Below are 25,060 nucleotides of genomic sequence, written 5' to 3'. Positions count from 1 at the left end.
TTTAATCATCTAACCCAGTATTTTGTATTGGATATAATTTGAGGGATGAGTTGAACCCGGCAGCTCATTGACGCAAATCTGGGAGCTCAATTTTCCAACATTTATAGCCATGTATTCAGAACACTTCCTGTTTATTAGCAGTTTCAGTCTCGGTACACAATGTGTGTCTCTCTGGACACGAGGACTTCAGTGCTTTGATTGTTGTGACTCCAAACAGGAAGGGTGAGAAGCGGAGGAGCCTTCAACAGTTACTCATGCCACCCAAACCCGAGGAGCCTTTACAACACTGGCCAGCCTTCAGATGAAGACGAGAACAAGAAATAAAAGCATTTGCATGTGGTTTTCTGGTAATGCCTGCATACATTGATGGTACTAAATAAGATCAAGAGATTGACTGGAAAAGTCATGCAAAGAAACCTGCTCTGGTGTGTTTTGTGTGAGAATCGAATTGACTGAAACTGGAAAAAAGGTGTATTTCTGTGAAAACCTGAACAAAAAATATTGGCCTTTTTTATTTCAAGGTCATTTAAGATCAATTAGTCCAGCAGCGATTCATAAAAAAACCGAGCTGTCTCCACCAAAGCATTGATATATTCTCATTTCCTCTTCAGAAAAGTCAATAAAACAGTAAGGCATGCATCTATTTCAACACATCGATCCACAAATAATTGGCGAGCCAATCACAAGCAATTAAACTACAATAAATATTCACAATCACAATAAAGCAATGCTGCTATGCTTTAATGAAAGACTTCTTTTAACATCTCAATAGTCTATAAGACAACTCAGGTGTGGACCTTTTTGTCAAAACTGCACGAAATGCAAAATCATGCAAATTGGAGGTAAGTTCCAATTAAACATTTAAATCAGGAGACTATAGTACTTGCTGTTTCGGGTCATTTTAACCACTAATGGTTATGAGTGCATTCAGACTGTCACTGACTGATATTTATTCATTCATTCAATCCATTCCTTGACATTAATCAATGGATTACCCAACATGCAAATCCAGAGGTGGTGGTTACTATCAGGAAATGTTTCATTCTTACAAACAGAGCCAACATATCAGAACAGACACAAACTGACATTATTTCAGAAAGCTGTAGACTTAAAGCCCTCGGTAGCGTGTGATACATTGAGGGTAAAATGTATTCCTACTACTTCTGGGTTCCCTCTGATCCACAGATAAAAGCCGAGCTGTACTATCCAGCGAACGGCGTGCAGCAGGTCGTGGAAACGTAGCGAGTGGGCGATACTGTCTGCTAAATACACTACGAGGAGGCGCTTGATCGTATGTGTCCCGGAGCTCTGCGGGGGATGTCCACAGCATTTCTTAGATGCTACAGATACATTCAGATCAGAAGAAGTGCTGAATTAAATAAACTGTCACCCATTATAGATAAAATCTGTCACATATTCATTTGACAGTGTTGACTGTGTGAGTAAACAATCACTGACGAATCAAAAGACTGGGAGGATGGCTGGATGGATGGACCGGCGGACCGGTAGACAGACGGACGGCTGGATGGACGCGTAACCTTAATGCATTCATTGCTGCCAAAAAGTTGATTATGGCTGGGAAAAGCCTGAATTCAAAGGCACTGTTCCAGCACTGTGTGGCTCATGAAACCTCCAACTTGATTTTTACAGGTATAAGAGATGAAAAGGGAACCTAAATATATGAATAAACTATTAATTCAATATATTTAGGTCAGAGCCTGTATTCTGCTATGATTATTTGGAGTCAATTATTCTTAAAATGTGCTTAGATTGTTTAATAAGTCAGAGTAAATGGAGGAAACCTGTGCCAGAAAAAGGAAAAACCATGCAAACCGTTAAAGGATGGAGGACTAGTTAGGAGAAAGCGCCAACACATTAGACCATGTGTCTTCCTTAAAGGTGCATCAAGGAGTTTTTCAACTTTAAAAATACTTATTTTCCACCATAAATATGTTACAAATGTTCAATGGTGTGTACAATGAGCCCTGATATATTCATCAAGTACCGCTTACAGCGTTAAATTGTCACTTGAAAGTTGCAGTGCCGGTCCGGCACCAGAATTTTTTTGCTGAGAATTTGAGATGATGTGATGTAATGCGCACTCCCGCTGGCCTGATATCCTTAAGTTTCGTTTTGTCCGGCATTACTCCGCCAGAGGGTTAACGAGCAGCAACCGAGCAGTATTGAGGATGGAGTTTCCAGAAATTAAGAAAGGACCGGCTTCGAGCACTGCCACAACTCCAGCACAGACCCACCAGGCAAAAGAACTTAAATTTTACTCTGAGCGCTACTAAAAGAGCGAGGAAGGAGTTCAACTCTTCCGTGGACGCGAGCCCAGACACGAGCTTTTTCACTAGCTGCAGTTACGCCCAAGGCCTGCAGTGGCCGGTCTTTCGCATAAAACGTTGCAAACTCCGTTAATGCACCTTTAAATTCAATTAAGCCAAACAAAAACTGAACCAAGCAAAACAATCAATAAATGAAAATACACTTATCACCAAGTTGCAAATATATTAAAGAATGAATCTCGCCATAGTTAGAATGTCAAGCATCCTTCTTGTGTGTGTGTGTGTGTGTGTGTGTGTGTGTGTGTGTGTGTGTGTGTGTGTGTGTCAGCCACATCTCATTGGTCAGCTGCATTCAGAATCGTCTCTCTCTGTCGAGGCTGCTTCTTTCACACAGCAGCAGCATCCGTTGACTTTGGGCCACTAATGTAATGTAATTCACGTCTATGTCCACAGCTACGTCTTAAGATTAACAACATTCGCAGTCAATCAAGAGCTGAACAACTGTCTCGGCGGCTGATAAGTACACACTGAGACAGACACACACACTCTGGCATCACAAAGAGCCCCTGTTGGCCTGCCTGTGGGTATTGGAGTGTTTGGCTGGAGTATGAATTGGCTGCCAGCTGGAGCGTCGGACACTGAAGGCCTGCATCAGTGGACGGAGCCAGGAGGAGAGGCCTCTGCTTGTTGTGGAAGCTTTGGCTTCCCTTCAAAACACACACTCACACACACAGGAGTTACACACATCCTAAAATCCACACAAAGTACACAAAAATGGAAATGCACTCTCGCCTGGGTATTCACACACGCATTCACCGTCACACACACAGTTATTGTCTGCTCTTAATTCTGTTTGATGGCCCTCAATCCTCCAGCCAGGCCCCGGTGCCTGGGGAAATCAGTCAGACAATAGACGCCATCCAAAGAAAAGCAGACTGCAGCAGGCCAGGAGGCCGTACACACCGCCAAGAAGCAGCAACACTTGAATAATTGAGCTTTGAGTCCGGGCTGTGAGGGCCAGCGGTGGAGTTAGTGAAGCTAATGTGTAATTCACCTCACAGGTCAGACAAAACACAGAGGGAGCAGGCCCTAAAACAGAAAACCACCCGGGTGCCTACATGTCCCAAAACAGCCACTGAAAGGCTTCAGAACACTTCAAGGTGAACATTTCATCCACAAAGTGACTGTACTAGCAGAAAGGGTAACTGGCTCAATTATGTTTGTGGTTAAAAATGCCATGAGATAACCACATGTCAGATGCAAGGGAAGATACATTCCTAGCTTGAAGGGGAAAAAGCATCAGAGTGAGCAATGAGACGCGAGAGGTCGGAGTACACTGAGTACTTTTTGTGTCAGCAAGTCCTTCCAGAGGCGCAGCGCGAGAGAAGCTGATATTCACAAGTCCGGTCACACTGACAGGTCAGACGGTGAAACCTCCAGATAACCACTCGCTCACTTCACCACAAATCAAAGTTTAGTCCACCGTTCTTTAAGATGTTGCACTTGAAGTCAAGATATAATGTACAATCAAGCTGTGAGAGCTGCTTTCACTGCCGAACACTGATCAGGATTGTGATCAGTTTACACACGTTTACTTTTCAGCTTATTTAAATCAGGACTTCAAACACTGCAGCTCATCGCTGAAGTAGCGTATGGTGAGGATCATCCTACTGCTTTTGTACTGTCTGCTTCTGTTTGCTTTTGAATTCAATTTATTTAATGGGCTTAACTCCCAAATGTTTGGCTGTAACTGAATTCCGAATGCCGTTTCATTGTTTACTTCAATCTATTTCACAGTTCTTATGGGGGTACCTTCAATTGCCTCATGCCTGCATGGTGCTTTAGAAATAGACTCGCCTACGCTGTTCTCCCCTACTTGATTATTTTGTGAAAAACACACTCGATATTTCAATTATCACATGGTGGCACACTGGTGTACAGGTCAGCGCTCTCTCTCGACGGATCCTAAACTGAACAAAGCTGGTATGTGTGATTAATGGATGGCATGAAGCTTGTTTGAACACTACAACAGGAGTGTAGTGTACGCCGAGGAGAACTTATAGGGGAAAAATTACTTCCACTGTTACAGCGGGCAACTTTTCAAAACACTCTTTACTCAAAAAGCAGACAATTTAAGTCATCACAGCAAGACTGTGGCTTAGCCTGTGTGCATGGGGCAAACAGTGAGTGGTTGGACCAGCGTATACAGTCAAGCGTTTCTATTTGGTTGTCTGCAAACAAAGACTCTTTTCTTGAGACAGTTTGGTGGAAAGCAATTTCATCAGCGCTGGGTGTCTAGATCTGCTCTGCGCTCGGTGAATGTCTAGTAGATATTCACTTATGTCTCAATAAGTGCCTACACGTAAACGTTCTATTCATCATTTTCCCTGCATTTGCAAGAATATTTCTAGCTGAATGGTGAGTGTGTAGTGAGAGGCCTTTGGTTCCTGAAAGCAGTGGGAAAACTTGTGTAGACTTTCATTCATGGTCAATTTCATTCAGAAGCTGCAATGCATTGTCACTGAGCTGCTGGGGGTCAAGGGTCATGCTCAAGGAGCAGCAGTGGTAACCAGCTAATCAGCAGTGGGATTCAAACCTGCAAACACAGGCTTGCTCCTCCAACCAATAGGTCACCACCTGTTTGAGTCAATTCTAGTAACACCCAGGGCAGATCACCGGTCTAGCACAGGCGCACTCACAAATGTGTCCTGATAAGCACATTGTTGGATGGTGGAAACAAACAGCTGGACTAAACCAAAGAATACAAAGGAAGAACATGCAGATTCCACACAAAGGCATGTACTGTAACCCAGTTCTTCTTGCTCTTAAGTGACCTAAGAAACTGCTGAGTCTCATTTCCTCCATCAGTAAACTACACAGATATGAGGCTCCCTGCGGGTCATAACAGAGATACCACACTCAGTTTTTGAAATCTTCTTTTCCGAGTAACTCTGTTGGGAAAGGTCAGATCGACCCAGCTATCGATCGCTGGAGCCGATATTCTCTGATGAGGAAGGGATTAAAATCAATCACCGCACTGGATGAGGAGTCACTGTTCACCGAGTTCAACAGATTGCATTCTGTGGCATTTATTTCTGGACTCTGGGAAATATCAACACATTTGTATTTGCCCATAAAACAACACAGCTAACTGTGCGGACTGCCAGTCATGTGTGGCACGAGCTCGGATGAGCCACTTTGATCCTGGAGGGTTACGGTGGACACATTACAACAGCAACACTAACTGGGTTACTGGTTTCTCTGTGTTTGCAGCTCCAGGAGAAAAAGACAGCACTACTCGGAGAAAAGGGTCGGGGATTCCCTCAGGAGCCACTAGGACAAAGACAAAGCACACTCGTGTCACGCTAAGAAGCTTTGGATAAATGTTTCCACTAAGCGGCATGTGCTGTTAGCATCGCCAAATGGGCTTGTTATCCAGCTCCTCCGAGTTATCAAACACAGGCTCGACGGCGGAGCACAGGGAGGTCCCACCGCGACGACAGGCAGCCTCACAAGCCCAGGCTTTATACCGGGAGACAATACGGAGAGCAAACCGTCACCGTACCCACACTCAGGGCGAGCAGCCCACCCAGACAACACACCAACACACCAGGACAAAAGAGACGAGCTGCGGAAATCTGATCAATGAAATGCTCCCATGCAACACTTTCTGTGCTTATCTGGTAAAGAAAAACATCCTGAAGGATTGCGTTGTCTTGACTGAGCCACACTGTACTGATCAATAACATCAAACGGAGCAAGGGTTCAAATTGCTATGTAGATGATTATTCCCTGTAAAAATAGCTGGAGAAGACACATTAGAAAAAGAGACTGAATATTGTCATTAGACAGTCTGATAGGTTGAAAAATGACAGGAAACGGAGGTCAATGCTGCTCTTTTTCTAACAGTTACATGACTTTGTTGTAGTTCAGTAAGGCAACAGTTTATCTGTCAGATTTCTTTGTTTACAGACTGTTTTGTCAAACCGAAGTGACAAAAAAAAAAAAAAAGAGATTGTCCATCACAACAGTTTAGTTTGTACCTGCCGCTTGTAAAACATGAGAACTCACTGTTTTCAAACTACTGGGGGAGTCATGGTAGATGAAAACACTGAGCACACTAATAAATGAGTCTAGAAACGTGTTTGAGAGGAAACTGGTGAATCTGCACCGTCGATAGGTGTGAAAGTGATTGTATGAGGTGTGTTCACCCTGTGATGCAGTGACGACTGACACACCTCGATAACTTAACTAACCTGTAGCTGAATGTTTTCATTTTCAAGCAATGAATAAAATGATAACAGTGATAATAAACCTAAGAAAAGCATCTCATGTATCTTTTTTAAACATACAACAGATCAGTTCTTTCTTTTTAATTTCACTGAGTGATAACTTCTCCTCTGTTTGGAGTGCAATGATTAGTCTCCATTAATCACATTACTGATAATAATGACTGCAATCAGACTGAATTGTCAACAACTTTTCAAAGTGGAGTTTTAATTCAAATATCTGCTAAGAAGTCCTCTAGACGATTCTAAATCTGGGACCATTTCAGTCTGGACATGCTGAAGGGACACTGCAAAGCAGATCTTGTTTATAATTGGAGTAAAGTAATTAGCAGTTATCAATTTTGAGGAAAAAAGCCAAATATAGATGCAGCACTGTGGCTGATTCATTGTGACATCCATCCATCCATCTTCTACACCTTTTCAGGGTCACATGGGGCTGGAGCTGATAGCAGCTGGCCGAGGGGCGGAGCCACCGGTCCAGCACATGGCCAGAACCAAGTGACAACCACAAACTCACATTCAGACCTGCCGGCAATTTGAGTCATTAATTAGCCTCAAATGCATGTTTACGGACTGCAGGAGGAAATCGGAGTATTGAGAGAAAACCCACGCACACATTCAGGGACCTTGTCAGCATGACACAAGGGTGCTAACAGGGAGCTAAATATGAGTCTATCCATCATTCTGTCAGCCGCCTCATCATTAAAGACCCCGTTTACACGACATATCAAGTGAAAATGCATCGTTTCTGCACTGACATTTCAGAAATTTTCTGCGTTCACACCATGCCATTTTGAAAATTATGTCTGTTGACAATGGCAGAAACGCTGAAAACATATTTTTTCACCTGTGGGTGCTGTTTTTCACATTCATGAGGAAAGAAAACAAAGCTGGATTGTTATTCCAGGTGACTCTCAACTCTAACATTACCAAGTCCCAGGAGCCTATGGACTGGGAGTCATGACACTCTGGAGGTCGCCACTGGAGTGTTATCAAAAGGTTCCACCTGGGGAGTCTTTTAAAAAACAAATTTCACTTGAAAACATCATGTAAGCATGGTCCAGATACAGTCAGGTTTTTCCGTGGGTGTTTTCAAACAAATGGGCAGGAAGAACAACGTTAAGTCCATTTCACCCTCTTTTTAACCCGAAACTCATTCCAAGTTTATTTCCTGTGCAGGATGCCTCATCTTATGTACCTGCTATCATAACTCGACTACAAACTCAAACTGTTGCAATGCTGTTCATTAGACTTTTCGTCTCTGCTGGGCTCTTGATAACAACAGGGCCTTGGATCAACCACACCCTTCAGCTGCAGCCTTTTCAAACTGTGAGAAATGATAAAGAAGAAAAAAAACCCTCGAGCTAAGCCTAACTGCCCTTTGCTCAGCTGATTTCAAAGTCAAGATGTAGATACAGTCTGTCAGAGAAAGCCCCGTCATTAACTCCCAGTAAAACCCAGCGAGACCTCAATAGTTGTTATTATTCCGTGGTCGATGTGGCTGATAAACCACGCCGATACCGGTGAAGAGCCAGCTTTAATTAAGTCATTAAACGCGTGTAATGAGCACTGCTGACAGCAAGTCCCCAGAAGAAGGAAAACAAGAAGATAACAAGCAAGGCAGCTCTAAAAAATTAGCCTATTCATAGAATCCAAGCTCTTAACACAGCTCAGTCTTCCCTCAAAATGGAGCAACACCTCTGGCTTTATGAACCATGGTGCCAGACTAAGTTGGACTTTCAGTGCTTAAGTAGGATGCAGCACAAAAAAGAATCTTCTGTGCGGCAGACGGCAGACAGAAGCAGCTGAAGAGCAGTTCCAGAAGCATAAATAAATCTGAGCTGAGCGCGTCGGCTTTCAGACAGCCTTTTGTGAGTAGATAATATAAAAATCCTGTCAGATGACTGCGAGTCTCTGTTTCCTCTTAGAAATGTCAAACGCTCCCTTCACGCCTCCCAGTCTAAACAGTAAGCCGGGCTTTGGTGCAACACCGTCCACTCAGTCACATGTCAAGACGGGAAAGCGGCGCTCTCCTACATCACAGATTATCATCCTCGGGACCTCCAGGATTCGGCCAAATGGCGCTTTATATGAGCTGTGATTGGTGTAAACGATGGAAGTGGATTACTAGTCAAACAACAGGGTCACCCACTGACCTCTTTTGCTCCTAAAACATGAGAGTTGCTTGAAAATAAAAAAGGCTCAAATGGAAAATATATTCTTCCTTGACAGCTGTATAAGGGAAATTTGTTTCGCACTTGAATACGTGTGTGTGATTCTGTTAATAGCAGAGTGGTTAACACATCTTCACAGCGAGACAAAACACAATTTGATTCCAAGCTCAGGGAGAGCTTCGTCTGGGTTCTCCTTACGTGCATGGACCTTACACTGATTTTAGGTGACTGTGAGATTCTAAATGTCAGCAAGACACCAAACCCCAAACTGCTCCCTGAGGATGAGCCTCCATTGGAGTATAAATGGATTTGTGAGTGTGATTGATAGTGTAAAGTGCTTTGGGAACTGCTCAAGTGACGGAAAAGCACCAGATATTTACCATTTGATAATACATGGAGCAATGTGACTGTATACAGCATCTACGTAGTCCCTTCCCTTGCGGACGGCACCAAAACCCGAATCTTTCAGCCCTGGTCCTGGTTGGTGCGTGCGGTTCACTCTTGAGTTTCACAGCTCCTCCAATAAAGTGCACATTTGCAGCCCGATCATCTGGATCGCATGTGGAATTCCTTAACATGCCCTATGACGTTGTTGTGGAAAATCTCCCCTTCTTGTATCAACAAAAATGGTTTTTCCAAACTAATTATAGCTAATTATCTAGTAAGGTTTAACACTTAGCAGCCTAAGGCTAGTTCAGTATCTTTCTACCACCACTTTATTCCCTGAAAAGCCCTGAAAAACACAGAGCAACCCCTCACAGGTCGCCAGCCATCAAAGAGACGACACAGCCAGGCAGACTAAAAGCTTTCATACAGACATCCTATCCTCACAAAGCTGAAGTCATTCATTCATTCACTTTATTTTTCTCAGCCCAGCATATTTTTTTTTCCCCTCTGGAGCCAACACAAATGACTTTTAGGAAAGGCTGCAGACACTCTGATTTTCCAAAACATTACAGTAAGAAGACCAAAGTCATGCGAGCGTGATGCTGTAAAAGCAAAGGACAGAGGCCAGTAACCTCGCTTGATGAACTGTAAACAGAGGTGGTTCAGCGTCTTCTGTTTTTGATCACGCTCTGTTGCATTGTAAACGGGTTTATTGAGACAACACTGGAAAGAAGACGAGCCCTCGCAGCAAGGTGGTCCGAAACAACGGAAATGTTGGAGCCGTTTGATCAAAGCGCGACGGAAAACGCATGAAGACAAGCAGTTGGCACAGATGCTGCTGGGTGAGCAGCCATCTAGTCAGACTTGTTTGGAAACAAGAGTTTGGTGAAGAATAAACGGAAGAAGACCCAGTGGTTGAGAAAGTCAAGGATCCTTGTATTTGTGGAAAGTTGACAGAGTCACAGTGCAGCTACAGTCGGTCACAGCAGGATTTTAATCATGAGACCAGCAGCCTGAAATGCCGACGTGAGACAGCATCCATCACCATGCTCGTCACGGCCGCAGCACTGACCCAGACAGTATGAGCAGGAGCTGCCTGTAAACCGAGGAATGCTTCCTAAACACACTCACTGAAATTAACTGTTTGATTTTATCAGGCTTGATCGTTTTTTTCCCCCCCCCCTGTGACAGTGTCCTGAGGCTCACAGCTCTTTTCCCCCCCTGCTGTGCTCAAAATAATCCATGGAAAAGCACGATTACGACTCAGACAAGCACTTTTCTGTTGGGCAAGATCAAAGGATTTAAGGGTTCAGACACGGTTTCAACAAAGAGCAGAAGCCATATATTTACGACATAACGGCGAGAACTATTATGAAAAATCACAGGTTCAGCGATTATACTCGAGCGGCAAGCGTGACTTATTCGTCAGGCGTAACTCAAAGTGTAATTACGCAGCGGCGGCGTTGATTTGTTGCTGCACGTTTAAGCCTTAACTGCATCCTCAAAAGTGCTGTGGGAATGTGAAGCTGTACTAATTCACAGGACGGCGACCAAGGCACACATTTCATGTTTCACTTCCCCCAGCAGCTGCTTTTTATCCACACAAACTCGTGACCTTGCAATTGAACCAAAGCAAAATCCAGCAACCCAACAAAGTTCTAGCTTTTTATGTTTTAGAAGTTGTTACATTTTTGACATCTCTTCGAAGTTTTACTGCAGCATGTTGCAGATAAAGAAACATTTAAAGAACAAAACTACCCAACTATTACTGAATGATGCACAATTTCGGTCCATTGCTATAATTTTGTGAAAAAAACATTGAAGAGGAAACTTGGCAGAGAAACTGTTTTTTATTGACTTCTTTAAAATGTGCAACACTGAACAGCTGAGATAGGATGACCTTTAAAAAAATTTTTTAGCATCGATTCTAAATGTACTGTAAGACTTTGGAGGCAAATTCATGACTGAATCATGTTGAAACACCCAAAATATGTAAAACCCACTGAATATAACACACAGATCTATGATTTTCAGTTTAGGAACATCAATTTTGTACCTTCTGAAACAGCCGTTTTTAAGGCTTAGGCTCCAAAATGACATTAATAATATAAAACAACTCTGTAATCACAACATCTATGTCAATGACTTCTGTCAAAAGAAAAGCTCAAAAGCTGTTAACAAAATCACTCTACATGTATTTTGGTATTAGGTACCATCTGGTTGGAGTGGAAATTGAATGTGAAGCAGGTAAAAAAGGCTTATTGACATTTTTACATCATTACTACATTTTTTCATGTTGTTTATGAAGAGTTCTTGGTCAGTGCAGCTAGACTACCTGGTGCTGTTATATTCTCTTAGGACTTGAAGTCAGTATAAATCTATGATTTCTGGGGGGTAATTAGTAGAGCTGCACAATATGTCACAAATAATTTGTGATAACAAAAAAAAAAAAGTATGGCTTACCACCAGAGTTGATGTAAATAAAGGGCAAGAGAAACAACACTGTTATTCAGAAGAACAAATCTTAATACACAAAATGACATTAACATCATCTATGCATGTGTCTGTATTGCCGCAAGTCCTAACTATCATGATAATTCACATTATTGTATTTTACATTTTCACCTGATCTTGTCCAGCCTTAACATTTAGACTATTTGTTCTGCGTCAAGGAAGTCCACACAAATGAGCACCTCCTTATGATTAATGAAGACTGAATACAACCAAATGTAAGTCTACTGTCAGCACCAGAAAGCTTCCAACTCTCAATTAAGTTATATACAATCCTCGTAATACATTCTGAAAAAATAGAAATGACTACAGAAGTCAGAATAAGAAAAACAAAAAAAACAGTGCAACTGAGTTACTCCAACATTTGTTTACTGGATAGAATTCTGGTAACATATTTAAAATCTGAGAGGCGGGAGAAGTTTACTTTGATGGGACGTGGCTTTGGATCATCCAGACTGTGATTTTTGACTGTAAAGAGTTGAAAATGTGATTGACGTTTTCTCCTCAATTAGCTATCCCATCAGATCTTCCTTAAAATAGCTTCCAATTTGAAAGGTTAAGTGTTGTAATTACCGAGCGCCCGGCCCTCCCTGAAGGACTCAAGTGTCAAAAGTTTCCCCGTGAGTCTGCCTGCCTGTCAGAAACGTCACCACTTCACCAAACCGGGCGCTGACAGCATGCACAAGTCCTCCACCTGCCACTTACCCTGACAGAGCCTCGGCCGGAGACTCCAAACCTCTGTTTACCCAGGGAGGGCGTGCTCGCCTCTTATTTTTCTTTCGCCGCCGCTCTGCGTCGTATTCTCGGTTACGCCCACAGACAACAACAACAACAATTACCTGCAATCTGCGACTCGCTACAGCCCCACCGGGGCAACTGTGGATGAGGGGCTGGCGGGGGGGTGGAGGAGGAGGAGGGGGGAGGGGGGTGGCAGCGGGTCGCTGAGCTTCACTTTCCTGCTTTCATTGCTCCAACAGGAATTAAAAATAAATCTCGTAGTCAAAGCTGAGATCGATCACCTTCAGTGCTTTGAGCCATCTCGTCTGCACACAGCTCTTTATGTGCTTGAAATTACGATTTCCCCCCCAAGACCTTCACTTCCGGTCATAAAGACGACGCTAACTTTGATTTTCCTTTTGGCAGCAGGGCAGCGAGAAACACAATGGAAGCAACTGATGCTGTGAATCCGCAACCAGTGAACGCAATGAACCGTTAATTCAGCTGAACGTAATCATGCCTCAAAAAAAAAAATGCTTCAAGTAGAGCCTGAAGCTAAAAAGATGGGGCGCTTAACCATTCTCACATTTCAAAACATACAGTATAATCAAACTGAATCTATTTTTAGAGTTATCTTGATAAATACCAATAAAACTGCCCAGAAAATTCTGAAAAGTTGTTGATAGTGTGATATTGGCCAAAACCCAATACAAACACGGTCTACTTGTTTAAATATTAAATCAACCTGCATCGAGTGCTGAAAGTGCTCGACGTGTCAGAGTGAATGTAAAATAGTATACTGAACAGCATATTGCTGACTCAGAAGCTTTTCTGACCCAGTTCTGAGACCTGGAACTGATTCACTCCCGTCCCACGCCGTCGCCTGCTGAAAACCACAGAGTGCGAAAGAGAAAGTTCCTCAGGTCACAGCAGAGTCGCGTCTGTACAACGCTCAAGATTCTGAAGATGAGATTCTAAAGGAGGAACTGACTTTCACTGGGATCCTGCAGTAGCAAGAAATAAATACAGGTATGCATTGTTTATAGCACACTTTAATCACCTGAAAGTGCTTGGTTTTTTTTTTCCCTCAGACTGAATCCCCCTCACCCTCTGTGCTGCTCTGTCCAGCTGATTATGCCTGAAGGCCGAGCACACAATCACACACTCACACTTTCAGGCAAATTAAAGTCACTTGTTTACTTCAAACACATGTTTGTTTGTTTGTTTTTTTACTGTGCTGTGGTTAGAAATTTACATAAAGGGTCCAAAACCAAGACTTGAATTAGACGCTTCCTTTCAGTGAGACAAGTGTGTAACTCAAAACTGTAAAGACACGTCCGTTAATCTTCAACATTCATCTTCAACTAAAGTAAGATCAGGAGGAACTGGAGCAGATTGCAGCTGACTATGAGCAAAAGTAGGATTACAGTATATCATGATGTATCAAAGTGTTTTCAAAAGGTTCCACCTTTTGTAGCCGTTTTCAAAAAACTTGCATTTTAATCGATAGTGAAGAAACACACACGAGTGAGAAAAATCCAGAATAAGAAGAATCTGTCCGTCAAGTCCCATCAGCGGGTCTAGGATCAGTTATTCGTGGAAATTACGTTAAGTTGCACAGAAGAGGTCGAGTCAGACAAGGAGTCACCATCGGAACTGGACATTATCAAAAGGACTTGAAAATTTTCATATTTCAATTTGTTACTTTAACATCGATTCACAGAGGCAGAAAAACCCAGGAAGAATGGCCAAAAGCAATAAAGACAAACAGGTCAATTTCTGAAACACTGCAGATGAACTCATGATCGCAACACTCTGCAACATGACTGCACAGCTCTTGTTCACCTAGAACTGTACATCCAAAATACACAACGGACACGTCCGTCCATCACAACGCAGGCATAAAACGGAATTCAAAACAAGTGAAACAAAAGAAAATCAATAAAATATGGAAACACGTTATCTTTTTAGTGAAGTTTGAACCAGTAGATTTAACGTTCGACCTCCTCAGTGAGGAAACACTGCATGCTCCAGAAGGCCGGCCCAGTTTCTAACAGGAAAGAAGCAACGGTCCAAGAAACCGTGAAGAGCCCGTTTCCATTCCCCGGCCTGAGAGTACGACATTGAAATCAGCCTCAGATCTGCGGTGGGGAAGAGACTTGCTGCAACACGGACGATGCAATGAGCCGTTTCGTGGGTTTGTTGGTTAGCAGGCTGCCCGGCGGTGTGTTCCCGTCTCGTTTTTTTCCAGTTTTACACACCAACTGTACGCTGCAAGCCACAGACAGGAAACACACTCCGACCCACAGACGACACCTTATTAGCCATTTACCTTACAGGTTGAGCCAGAGTAGAGGGCAGGCTATTAATTCCTCATTTAGCTGCACCGCCGTTCATTTACCGAAGCTTCCCGGGCTCGTTAAACCGGCCGGGACGTTAATCAGAGCTGTCGTTTGAGTGTCGCGCCGTCCGGGGCTTTTCGGGGATTCGCTGACCCTTCACCACATTTTCTCAAACAGCTGACAGACCGCTAAATAAAAGCTGACCCGTTTTATTGTCTGCTCGCCGTCTGGCGTGAGAGGAGAGAATAAAAATGGGGAGTTTGACGAGGACGGAGCCTCTTCCAAACAAATCCCTCAAATTGCATTTCATTTCGAACCTCGCCTGCCTCTGGGTAAACTCTCGCCGCTGCTGCAACTCACCGGCAGCTCCACCTCAGGGTCACTTCCACACAACAGAAAACTGGAAAATTCATGCTGTACTGGTTGATCAGTTGATTAATGCTCTCAATTTTATTAAGTGCCCGACTCACCAAGGCATCAATAACTGAAACATCATGATCTAACAGTTTAAGACATTATTCAATTTCGTTTTGGAGATTTCCCGTCTGCTCAATCCGAAACTTCCCAGCATAGAAAGCTGATGCTGTCTGAAGAGCAGCACTGAATGTTAATATAGAGTTACTGGCTTATAGAAAATATAAAACAGGAAATACAAGAGAGTCACAGCATTGAAGTGTGACTGCAGTAGGATTTCAATTTGGGCTGAGAGAAAGTGTATACGGCACTAGCGACTTGAAAACACTTTTTTGAGGAAGCATGAAGCAAGAGTGTGTTTTTTATTCCATTCAAAATCAAAAACTTGCGTTCTGGATGTCCTTTAATACAACAATGGTGCTCGGAGCCAGCGTAAATGCAGCTTCCAAGGTGGAACTTTTCAAAGTCACTCAAGAACTGCTGTTACTGTTCATGAGCAGAACAGTGGAGAAGGCTGCAAATGCAGAAGATCAATGGACTAAATCATCACCAATAGGGAAAAAAAATCAAACTAACAAAATATTTTAATCAGCGTCATCATTTTCAATACGCCAAACAATTCAACCATTTGATTCTATTCCGCCGTTTATGACCACCATTGTGTGCTCCCTGTGCACTAAAACAGAAATGATGAACTGTGAAACCACGACCTCCATTTGTGTCCATTAGAACTCTGAGCTACAGAAGCTCACATGTTGAACCGGAGCATCCGGAGCCAAAACTCACTCCCCATCAGTGAAACAAGACTGCATATTACCCCGTTCACCACTTTCAGCTTTTGATAGACACTAACTAATGCATCCTGGGAACACCTGACAGAAGCTGCGGTTTTAAACTCAGTCAAACTGATTTTCTTCAGCTTTAAACACATCAGCAGCGTGATTCCTTTCTCTTGTGAGTTGTCAGAATGCATATGGATGGTTTGTGTAAATCCCACTATTGTGTGGCGCTCCAGTTAATATAAATTCATAGGAAAGCCTCTCCTTCAGCTCCTCTGTGGTGAAACCAAGTTTCTGACTTTCCATCTCCCAGGGTGCATTTCTGCTGTGCGCCTCCATTTAGATCTCCGTGTTGCACACTTGAACAATAGAACTTGCGGCACTCAGAACTGGCGTCAGTCGTCTTGAGATTGCAAAGACACCAACCGAGCGCCTGACAACACCTCACTTTCAGACCGTCATGTCCACGCGTGCACAGATGGGAGCACATTTGCTAATTAAATCGTGGAGGTGCTGCATGGAAAACTGTTGTCTGAAACTAGCAATAGACACGCGATAGAGCTGCCGGTGTTTGGTAGCGGCAGACCTCGGTAATGTATCTGCTGCCTGCAGATGAAAATCAAAAAGGAGAACCCTCCGCAGCACTCAACATCCCTGCCGTTAATGTGCATCTTCTTCCTGCCTTCATTAAATTGGCTGAACTATCAAGTGAGTCTGGAGGCCGCCCAGCTCGTCTTTATTATCAGCCTGCCACCGCGCAGGAAGCATCCAGGAACGATAAAACGGCTTTACAAATTAGGACAAACACCAACTAATGTGTCTGAGGATCTCATCTACATTTAGGGCGTCTCTTGTTCGATCTGTCCCGAGAACAGAGTCGATAACTTATAAGAGAAGAGACAGTCAGCGGCCGGACCCGAAACACGGGCTCGCTGCCTCGTTTGCAGTTTCCTCCGTTTGAATCCGGCCCAGCGTCTTGTCAGCCGGTGTTGTTAAAGTCAACACCGAGGCAAGTCAGGCTGTTTCAATTGACAGCCACGTCTGTGAGATGTTGACATAAAACAGATACGATCAGTAAAAGCACGAACGTGGCCGTGAATCTTATCTGCAGAGGCACACGGACCAATCACACTCAAAAATATTCACTGCAAGTCTGTACTCATTTCACATCTACCACTCTGTCCCGCTCCTAAAGCGCCTGATAGCTCGCCGTCGTCCAGAAACAAGGGGCGCTCCTTTGCTTCTTCAGTCAAGGATTTTTCTCTGCTCGGTGTGAATGTTAACGCAGGAAAGTAGATCATCGCTATAATATTCAGAGGGACGTTTAAAAACCCATCCACCGAACACAGATTAAGAATTTCATCAGGACCATTTCAACTCAGCATGTCATTGGTCACTTTAGTATTTTTCTCCGGTTTGCTCACATCCAGCCTGACAGCCTCCGTCCCCTGAGCAAAAAAAGCAGGAACACCATCAACGATTTCCCAGTAAATGTCAGACCTTAAACACAGACAATCAATCACATATACACTCACTCACTCACGCTGGTTTTAGAGCCACTAAGGCCCCGTTGACACAACATTTCCAGTGAAAACTCACTGCTTTTACATTTTCATTTCAAAAAAAGTTTGGTGTTCACGCAGAAACGTTTGTAATGAAACGACACACATATACGGGCAGACAATACGCTATAAACTTAACAATGGGAGTACACCGACATTCGTCCAAGCTGGTGACCCAACTCCATAACTACCAGTTCCCAGGAGAATACGGACTGGGAGTAATGAGACGCTGGAGGCAAAGATTGTTATTGTCCATCTACTCAAGCATGTGCAGAAGAAGTATACAGACACCCAAAACGGAACCAAAGATTTGGTTTTCACTTGAAAACGTCGTGTAAACAGGCCCCAAGTATGGCCTCCTCTCACAGACCACTGTGCCACCCCTGTCTGTTTCAAGATTATCAGGGACTTGTAGAGATTATGAAGCGATATTTACAAATGTTAGGACTTGCTGACACCAGGAAGCATCCGAGTGAGGCTCATGTTTGATGTTTATGCAGCTCTGGAAGCTGAGCGATGAACCGCCTTTATGATCAAGCGTGAAGTAAAACAAACCGGAATTGTCAATGCGACACATGTCAGCTGCTCTCTTCGAGGAACCTCACAGCTGATTGTGAAATCTGTATGTCTGATTTAGTAACAGTTTGCTTCCTTAGGCTTTCCAATAAGCCCATGTCTGACTGAAATCCCAGCAGTGGGATTCAAACCAGCAAACATCTTGTCACAAGCTTGCTTTCCTAATCTCAATGTGACCATCAATACCTTGAACAAAAGCTAAATGTTTAAAGAGAATGATAAGGATGTGTTTTTTTCCCCCACTATATCTATGAAGAGAGAGAAACATTGAGACATGTTTTAAAGATCTTAAGCTGAAATAGCAGCCTGGGAGCAGGAGGTTCCAGAGAAATGACCTGACTTTGCAGCGAGGAGCTGGGTGACGGAAGGTGTTCTCAGGCTCCAGGGTGTGTTGTCAGAAGCCATGCAGCCGCAGCTGTAAGCTTTTCACTGGATTCCTGGTCCTGATATGCGAGTCTTGACTGTACGAGGTCAGGATAGTTTGTTTGGGCCATTTATGACGTAAGTGGATCGAGTTGATTATAAGCCGTCCGTGTTCTGACAAACTGAGGATGTTTACCTATGAGGAAGACGCTGAGCCAGATCCCTGCTCAGAAGATACTGAACTCTAACTGGATGCAATAAAAATGTAAAAATGTAAATTCAATTATTTAGAATCGATTGCTATGGCTCCATGAGCTTTGCATTTAAATGTGTATCTCAGATAGGAGCGCTATAATCCAGTTTCCTGTCTCTTTTAAGTCTTTTTGTTAGTTTCATTACCTCAGTGATTTTACAGTTTTCTCACATCACATAGGCGACTCTGATGATATGGTTTCCTAAATGTTTGGTTCCAGCAGACGCTTCATGTCTCCAGTGGCATGGCTTCGACAAAGAGATGGAGAGTTCATCAGATGCACAGAGCTGGTTATTCCCAACAAGCTCCCTGAAAGCGTCGGCGCTTTCAAACTCATTCCCTTTTTACAAGTGCAGCTTTTCAATGACAACTTGAAAACACATTCCACAGACTGTTAAATATTTTGGGTCTTTTATAAACACAAATGTCAGTCACACAAGTCGCATCAACTTCTCTTCCTCTCCGTTTTGGCTGCAGATTCTTTTTCTTTATCTGCATCACTTGGTAAAAATAGAGACTTCATTAGCAGACAAAAGAGCAGAACGGCTCACAAAGACATTACAACTACTCATAATTACATATGTAAATCCCCAGTCTGCCATCAAGTTGGAAGTTGTGTAAGGTTGATCTTATCATTGACATTTCCATCCGCCCATCTATCATCTATATTTCCCCTCAATCCAATTTAGGGTGGCAGGAGGAAAATTACAAATGAGCATGTTCATACTGAAGAATGACTTCCAGTCAGCGATTATCCGGACATGGAAGTCTTTAGAGTATCTGGAGGAAACTTAGGCGCACACTGGTAGGAGTGCCCCGGCTTGTTCTCATTTCTTGTTTATCAGGATGTGATCAACAACTCTGCCTGTTTCACACAAACACGCAGGGAGCTTTAAGCTCAAACGGTTAAGTTAAAACAAATTAAGAAGAGTTGTTTGAGAAATAGTTTAAGAAAACCAGCTATTTTGTGTGTTGAGCCGGTTCAGTCAAACAAAGTCTGACTTTGTGGGATCTGCCTTGTGGCAACCCATCAGACTGAGGACATCTGTGGCTTTGAAATGGAGAGCCTTGGCTGGTTTTAATGGTTAAGTAACCGGAAATTCAAGTCATGATCACGCTGACAATGGTGCCACATGAATGAGGCAACTCCCCCACCAACCATTCATTTCAATAAGACCCCTTTGGCAAGGCATCCACGGTCACAAACCAAGAAGCTGGAGGTAGAAACAGAGAGGAACTAAAAGAATGGGCGGTTCAGTTTGAATAAAACGAATTTGATAAGCAACTGAGAGAAAACAAGGTGCTAGCTTGACCGAGTCTGCTTCGCAATTTTAGGCATTTATCCCAATAGAGCAATTGGTAGAAATGAAGTTGAGAAAACATCAAATGAATGGGTGCTATTGCTACGAAGCAGCCTGTATCCTGTTATTCTTGTCATCAACACCTAGAGAAATGTGTCCCACTGTACAGCTCTTCAGCCTGAACTCGACATCGTGGTGTTACCAAGGTAATAACACACTTTTTAAAGCGCTGATTCCTTTCTTAATGACAATAAAAACATGGTGGCCGTGTGACACATCAGCTCCCGTCTGATTTGTGGGCAAACAAAGCCAGACTTTACCCTTCATGTCTTATCACCGGTTTTAAAACTGCCGAGGGGAGACAAAGTGAGAGTGGAGCCAATAATGTAAACTGTTTCTGAAGTTGCACAGGTGTGATTCCCCACAGTTGCATGGTAGCTTGTTTTAAGGAGCTGCCCGAGATCATTTCCTGTTCAAAAATAAGACAAACGCATCTCCTGTCACTTCAGTCAGTATTGAGTTTTCTCATTATCAGGCAGCACAGGGGCTTAACAACTCATATCCTGTCTTGTCGGTCTGTCTGACAGTTTTCTCAGGCCGCCTGCAAGGACTTGAGTGGAGATATTTGTTTTGATGTTAACAAAAAAGAAAGAAAGGTCGAGATGGATTTTACTTGGATGCTCTGTAAACATCACCCAGAAATCTACCCAAAGCAATAAGAAAAAGACTCATTAGATGCTCTGGGATCTCAGATCAGAGGTTAACTGTAACAGAAAAGCGGCAGGTAACTCGAGGTCTCAGCGCAGAGTAAGCAGAAATATGATCGGAAAGGTGATGCTGGCAGAGTATGTGAAGTGTGATGCAACGGCCGTGTCATGTGGGACCTTAAAGTGCAAGCCGAGAGACGGCTCAGCTGTCAGACAGCCATCATTCACGGCAGCGGGGCTTTCAGATTGACTCAATCAGGTTCATCTCAGCTCAATGGAAAGACGTGATGAAGACGAGCGCCGTCTCACCGCTGACTCAGGCCTGACAAAATCAAAATCCACGCCGCGTTGCCAAAGGTACTCTCCTTCCTCTTTGATCACACATCAGCATCAGGTGGGCGTTCTCTACAAGCGCATCAGTCAGCGATCAGACGGTCACGTCTTTCATTCTGTCCACAGCTGTTGAACGCTCTAAGTTGGATATAGAAACTATGAAAGTCACGTCTGGAAGGAGAGTCTGTTGTGAGAGGAGCACCGATTTGATGACCGAAAGATATGCAAGACCACAACTGCTATGGCAGAGGTTAATTTTCAAAGTTTATCACACTTATACTTTTGCTAAATTTCCAAGGTAAAAATGTCTATTTCAATGTTCAATAATACCTCTTCCATAATAAAAAACAAAAGCCAGTCTACAAGAATGTAACTTTTAATACTCCCTGCAAGATTTCTCCCGTTTCATTAAAACCTGCCTTCATGCATCATGCAGGTTGCATAATGTACTTGGACAGCCTTTGAAACTTGGCACTGGGAGAGAAATCTGGCTGTAAAACTCAGATTTAATCAATCAGAGAAACTTTCTGCCTCTGGCAGCTGAGGATGAAGTGAAACCTTTCTATTCAGGTACTCGGATGGAGAACAACATAGGTGTCGATAAACAAATATCCTTGAGAGACGAGGCATTAATGCTCAAATTGCACATTAATCAACAATAATACATCTTTTTGACCTGCAAACCACACACAGTGTGCTGCAGAGTTCCAGATGTGGAAAAAAAAAGTTGAGAAATCCCTTGAAGGACTCCAGATACGTCCTGTTCAGCCCATCAGGGAGACAGAAGCGTGCTTGCGTTACATTTTGTCTTCATTCAAGTAGTAATACACAGACTTGTTGGCTGGTGTGAGCACGCTTTCTCCCTTCACAATGTCACAGAGGGCTTGCTGCTGCTGCAGCAGTCTGGTGAGGGACGACATCCACCCTGGGAAAATGAATGCATCAACTTTGTCTCCTGGTTTAATTCAAACCTCATGCAGATCCACCACACACACACACACACACGCACACACACACACACGCTGAACTTTAGACAGCAGAAGGGGGATAGGTTAGCCCAGTGTCGGACCATGAGGACATTTTTTTGTCATCTTCAAGATCCTTCCAGCTGAATGAGAGAAGAAGTGCAGCCTGCTTCAGAGGAACAACAGCATTTAAACATGACGAGACAGGCAGCGAGGCGGCTGCAGGAGCCTCCTCTCCGGCACGGCCGACCGTGTGCATCCCGGCTCGGTGCTCGACCTGCCTCCACGGCACACTTTTCGCCCCTTAAAAACACACACACACTCAAGACACACATCCCCGGTGTGCAACTGCAGGGCCCGGCGCCGCCATACACCAGCACGGAGACACATAAAACAACACGTACAGCAGCAGCAGCAGCAGCAGCAGCATGCCCCGTAGCAGCAAGCAGGAAAAGAGACAGGAGCGGAGAAAAACGAGCCGGACGGGGACCGTAAACCGGCCGAGGATCCGCCGAGGTGGCGAACGTGCCGGCGACGAGAGCGGCGGGGAGAACTAACCTGTTCGGGAGCAGCACGATCCGCTGGATGTTGGGCTGAATCCGAGTTAAATCCACTATCAGTAAAACAAAGAAGCGAAAATGACCGAGCGGCCGCGGAACAGGCCGAAGCAGCGCTCCTGGAGAGGCGGGGCGCATGCGCAGTGCGGGCCAGCCGGAGGTGGTGGGGGGGAGGGGGAGGAGGAGGGGGGGTGAGCGAGGACAACTAATATTTAAAATTATTAAATATTAATGTCACGCCACTCAGAGATGAAACCCGGTTCATAACAAAGTTTACACTGGATGTGGCTCTACTGACGTGAACAAAATGTTTATTAATGTTCAAAATCGATCAATTAATCCATCGATCAGGTTTCCTGTTGGTTGAAGAGGTTCAAGTTTTAGTAATTCATTCATTCTAAACGTCAGAGCAAAGAGCAAAGAGAGCATTAATTTAAAAAAAAATATGTATATATATATATATATATATATATATATATATATATATATATATATAGATAGATAGATAGATAGATAGATAGATAGATAGAAAGAGGTTAAATAAATTACAGGTAAAAAGGAATTGTTAGGGTTTTCTCAGTAAAAATACTGTGAGATGACTGTGCTGTATTTGGGGCTCTAGAAGTAAAATTTAGCTTAAATCCAACAGGTTCTGAGTCAATTTCAATTTTGATGTGCAGAAAAAAAACATGTGATCCACACTTCCCACCCCCATTGAACGTATTTTTTACTTCAGGCTGGAAATAAACAACATAAACTGCAGTCAAATCACAAAAGGAGACAAAAACATAAACTGAAAGAAAAACGACTAACTTCTTAAAGAGAAGGAAGTACAGAATTCATTCATCTTCTATGCAGCTACTGCAGCCAAGTCTAAAACAGTATAACTCACTACACTGTACTTCCCACTTCTTCTGTTAATCATCACCATTTTCACCAACAGTCAGACTGAGAGCAAAGACTGGAAAGACCACTAAGATTCAGGACGGGACCGTTTCAGGGATTCAGAAACAAGAATCAACAAATCTCCTGAATAAGGTCCTGACCAGTGAAGGTCACCTGCAGCCATCACATACCTCCACATCCACAAACACGAGGGAAAGGCAAGGACAAAACACATCTAACTATTCTTTGGTAGTATTGTTCTTATAAACCAGATGATTATGACCCCTACATTTTACTATACAATTGTAGTATTTAGAATTTCAAATATGTGGCTTATATATCTTATTTCTAAGAAAATAAAGTAAGACATTTTTAAAGAAAAATGCAAATATGAGAGGAATAATTTCAAAGCTATAACAGTCCAGAATACATTAAAGGGTAGTGGAGTATGAAAGTGAATAAAGTGTCAATTAAAATTTGTAAATCACACTGGCTTGTAAAAACTTCATCGAAATATCCCTGCAAATTCATATAAAGTGTAACATTTATGCTAAATACATGTTTATGTGGAAATATATGTACTTTCAATATTTCAATAGTAAAATCAAAAGCTTACTGAGTTTCACATTGCACAGAACTGAAAGTGCTCCACTGCATAGAAGGGTTAAAAAGGGAGGGCTGTGTTGTCATGTGCTGTGAGAGAAGCTGCAGAAATCAGGAGCTCCCACTCTGTTCCTGCTGAACAGCCCAACAACGGAGGATTATTATGCAACTGAGCAAAGCACACCAGCAGAGATATTCCCTAATGTGCAGCTGGATTCTAAACTGAAACATGTGAGCCTCAGTCGTTTCTGCAGATAAAGTCAGTTTAGACAAGATAGTTTCAATCAAATGTTTTGTGATTTGTCTTTCTGAGTAAACGGTGACTTGAACATGTCAGTTTCTGCACATGAATGACTGTGTGAAGCTTCCTCTTTTGTTCATATAAAACAAATGACCGTCCAGTCTGAGGTGACTGCTCACATTAATATTATTTGGACAGTTATCACACACAGCAGCTCCCGGTTTTACACTGCAGAGGTGCAGCAGCTCACTTTAAATCTCTGCTGCCTGGTAAATAATTTATTTGGAGTGTTGTTCTCCAGATGTGACCTTTATATGTATACGTGTGATCAGCTCACAGATGAGTGAAATCCTGCAGATCAAATCCTCCGTATCGACGGAAAAGCTCACATCAGAGTCAAAATAATGATGAATATTCATGTCAAAGTTAACATTTCATCAAGAAATTCTATAAAACATTAAAGCGACTGAGGGTGTCAGCATTCTGTCTCTAATCTTAGAGCTTGATCCAGATTTCTTCGTGTGTCAAAATGATTTTTTTCATTACATCAACATTGCTTCCGAATGCATCTCGAACAGGAGAATCAGACTGAGCTGATAGAAAACACACGAGGTGTGTGTGTGTGTGTGTGTGTGTGTGTGTGTGTGTGTGTGTGTGTGTGTGTGTGTGTGTGTGTGTGTGTGTGTGTGTGTTCACACATGCCACATTGTGTTTAAGTAAAACTTGATTTGATTCCTGCATTAGTGCAGCTCATTTATAAAAACCTAGAGGCTGCCGTCCAAACACTGGCCAAGTTATTTTTTAATTTTTTTG

At 43.1% G+C, this 25,060-nt stretch overlaps 1 protein-coding gene across 1 annotated transcript in view; it reads right to left on the bottom strand.

The window, feature by feature from the left end:
* pcgf3 (polycomb group ring finger 3) overlaps positions 1-22,624 on the bottom strand; it is a 46,450-nt gene extending 23,826 nt beyond the window's left edge. The window contains exon 1 of the mRNA XM_030112142.1: positions 22,520-22,624. The gene's annotated coding sequence lies outside the window, so the exon portion shown is untranslated. The remainder of the gene's footprint in view (positions 1-22,519) is intronic.
* Positions 22,625-25,060: the final 2,436 nt, after the last annotated feature.

Source organism: Salarias fasciatus, chromosome 2 (assembly GCF_902148845.1).
Source record: "Salarias fasciatus chromosome 2, fSalaFa1.1, whole genome shotgun sequence".
NCBI classification, from domain to species: domain Eukaryota; kingdom Metazoa; phylum Chordata; class Actinopteri; order Blenniiformes; family Blenniidae; genus Salarias; species Salarias fasciatus.
The sequence above is the reverse complement of the archived record's forward strand: the minus strand, read 5'-3'. Positions and strand labels throughout refer to the sequence as shown.